Source organism: Arachis duranensis, chromosome 4, assembly GCF_000817695.3.
Source record: "Arachis duranensis cultivar V14167 chromosome 4, aradu.V14167.gnm2.J7QH, whole genome shotgun sequence".
Lineage (NCBI taxonomy): Eukaryota > Viridiplantae > Streptophyta > Magnoliopsida > Fabales > Fabaceae > Arachis > Arachis duranensis.
This window is the reverse complement of record NC_029775.3, coordinates 70,335,778-70,339,155: the sequence shown is the minus strand read 5'-3', so window position 1 is coordinate 70,339,155 and position 3,378 is coordinate 70,335,778. Positions and strand designations below refer to the sequence as shown.

The window sequence follows — 3,378 nt, the reverse complement described above, 5'->3', positions numbered from 1 at the left end:
GAGGGGTTTCAGTGATTTTCTTACTTAACTGGCCCACTTGTGCCTCCAAATTTCTAATGGATGACCTTGTTTCACTCATGAAACTTAAAGTGGCCTTAGACAGATCAGAGACTATATTTGCTAAGCTAGAGGAGCTCTGCTCAAAATGCTCTGTCTGTTGCTGAGAAGATGATGGAAAAAGCTTGTTATTGCTAAGCCTATTTCTTCCACCATTGTTAAAGCCTTGTTGGGGCTTTTATTGATCCTTCCATGAGACGTTTGGATGATTTCTCTATGAAGAATTATAGGTGTTCCTATAGGGTTCACCCATGTAGTTTACCTCTGCCATTGCAGGGTTTTCAGGATCATAAGCTTCTTCTTCAGAAGATGCCTCTTTAGTACTGTTGGATGCATTTTGCTATCCATTCAGACTTTGAGAAATCATGTTGACTTGCTGAGTCAACATTTTGTTCTGAGCCAATATGGCATTCAGAGCATCAATTTCAAGAACTCCCTTCCTCTGAGGCGTTGATGACATGTCATCATATACCTATTTTTTTAGCTAATTTCACTTGTTTCATTAGTTTTTATGCACTTTCTTGCATCATAAGTAAGTGATTTGGAGTGAAATTGCATGATTTCCTTAAATCAATCAACCACCCTTTAATTGACACAAAATCATGAAGTTTGAGCTAAAATTAATTGATTTTAAATGAATTTTAAGCTTTGTGAATTTTGTGATACTTTGATTGGTTGTTTTGATTGCTTGTAGGAAAAAAAACGGTTGAAAAAAGGGTTTTGGGGCATACTTTGAAGTTAGGACACACTTTGATGCCTTAGGCCACGCTTTTAAAAGCGTGGCCCATGACCATGAACAAAAGGCCAATGGCGCTAAGTTAATTGATCCAACTGAGCGCTACAAGTAAATCAAAGGAAGGGTACAACACAAGGCATCAACATGTAGCGTTAAGTTAACAATTGTTAACTTTTTCGGTTTTTTTTAGCAGCATGACTATGCCTCCTTTAAAGGGCCATAACTTGAGCTATAGATGTCCAATTAATCTGCTTCTAATTGTGTTGGAAAGCTGACATTCAGAGGTTTCCAAGGATATATAATAATCCATATTTGGCGTACAATTGAAGCACAAGTGAAAGGCATCTTTAAGACCCAAAAATCAACTAAAAATGGGGCAGCCAAGGCTCGAAGAGGGAACCAGGGTAGCACCCAAGGGAGCATAGCGCTCAGTTAAATTAAGTTAACTTTTATCGTGCCTCATTCAAAGAAAAGACAAGGAGAGGGGCACCAAATTGGCTTCACTGGATTCGAACTAACGAGCTCATTTCTTGCAAGGAAGGAACACTCCACTTGGCCAAGGAAAATAGGCCCTGAATTGCTTCCATCAAGGCTCGAACCAAGCACCTTGAGCTTACCAAGGGAGGCGCTACACTAAGGCAAGGGGCGCTTAGTTAAAACATTTTCATTGAGTGCTACCCTGATGCTTGCCACAAGGAGCTTGGTGCGCAACACAAAGGAGCCAATGACACAAGGTTTGGGCGCTCAGTTAGAAAATTTTAACTGAGCGCTACCCTGGAGTAATGCACGCAACAAATTGAGCCTGGGACCAAGACTTGGAGCGCTCAGTTAACTTAGTTAACTGAACGCTCCCCTGGGAGGTACACTATGGGTCCAATTTTCATTTAATTGCCACTTTGGATCCAATTCTTCATGAAATTAAAAGGCCTACTCCAAATTCTGAAATCCAAAGCAAGCAAAGCCCACATCATCACTCAAAGGCACAAGAACAAGCTAGATTAGAAATTTCATTTAATTTGCAATTTGTTCTCAATTTCAATTTCACTTTCACTTTGTAAAGCCTATATAAGCCATCATTTTCATCTTTGTTAACGGAGCTCCACTAGGAAAGGTTGGCTCCACTAGGGAGCATTAGGATTAGGATTAGAGAGCTCTCTCTTTTTAGTTTTCTTTTCTTTGTTTTTTGAATCTTGGGTGGAGAATTGAAGGAGTTCTATTTCATTCTCCCTATGAGATTTCCCTTTGTTTGCCTTGCTGCATAATTTCAGTAAATTACAATTTGAATCAAAGTTCTCTTACTGCTCTCATCTTCATTTCTCTTTAATCTGTCTGCTGTTGAATCAAGGAACGGCTTGAGATCTAGACTTATTTTCTAGTCTCTTTGATTCCCTGAGATCTTCAATTTTATTTTGTAATTGCGCTGAGCTCTTGGCTACTCTTCTGTTTTTGTTATTTCATTAATTGTTGACTCCTCTTAAGGATTTGAGAATTGATCTAAGTTTTCTTGCTACTTTTAATTCTCCTGCACTTCTACATTTCTATTTTGATATTGGATCAATCTGTTTCTGAGTTTCCTCATCTGAGAGCTTCTTTAAATTTTCTGCAATTTTACATTTGAGCTTAATGTGATCTGAATTTACTTTTCAAGCAATTTAATTCCCCTGCAATTGTTCTAAGCCTTGATTTACTGCTTTCATCTAATTTCTCTGCTCCCACTTTCCTTTACATTTGATGCAATTTATATTTCTTGTCATTTAAGATTCTATCAATTTACATTTCTTCCTCTTTAAGTTTTTTGCCTATTTACATTATGTCATTTACAATTCTTGTCAAATTACTTTCTGTTGGCTACATTTCCTCTAATTTCACTTCAATGTTAGCTTGACTAAACTAATCACCCACTAAAGTTGCTTGATCCATCAATCCCTGTGGGATCGACCTCACTCTAAGTGAGTTATTACTACTTGATGCGACCCGGTACACTTGCCGGTTAGATTTGTGTGTTGGGAATTCATTTTTCCATAAAAACACCATCAGGCATCCCATTATTCACAGAATTCCTCTCAGAAGTGTACATGAATTGGTTATTTGCAACCATGTCAATGAGTTCTTGAGCTTCTACAGGTATTTTCTTTAGGTGAATGGATCCACCTGTAGAATGGTCCAGTGACATCTTAGAGAACTCAGATAGACCATAATAGAATATATCCAAAATTGTCCACTCTGAAAGCATGTTAGAAGGACACCTTTTTGTCATCTGCTTGTATCATTCCCAAGCTTCATAGAGGGATTCACCATCTTTTTGTTTGAAGGTCTGAACATCCACTCTAAGCTTGCTCAGCTTTTGAGGAGGAAAGAACTTAGCCAAGAAGGCCGTGACCAGCTTATCCCAAGAGTCCAGGCTATCTTTAGGTTGTGAGTCCAACCATGTTCTAGCTTTGTCTCTTACAGCAAAAGGAAAAAGCATGAGCCTGTAGACTTCAAGATCTACTCCATTAGTCTTAACAGTCTCACAGATCTGCAAGAACTCAGTTAAAAACTGGTAGGGATCTTCTGATGGAAGTCTATGGAACTTGTAGTTCTGT

The 3,378-nt window shown here is 38.5% G+C and overlaps 1 non-coding gene across 1 annotated transcript; it reads left to right on the top strand.

Moving 5' to 3' along the window:
* The first annotated feature begins 3,020 nt into the window (after nucleotides 1-3,020).
* On the top strand, nucleotides 3,021-3,128 carry LOC127747197 (small nucleolar RNA R71). Its single transcript, XR_008009000.1, has one exon. It is a non-coding gene; the product is annotated as a small nucleolar RNA R71 (small nucleolar RNA).
* The last annotated feature ends 250 nt before the right edge of the window (nucleotides 3,129-3,378 follow it).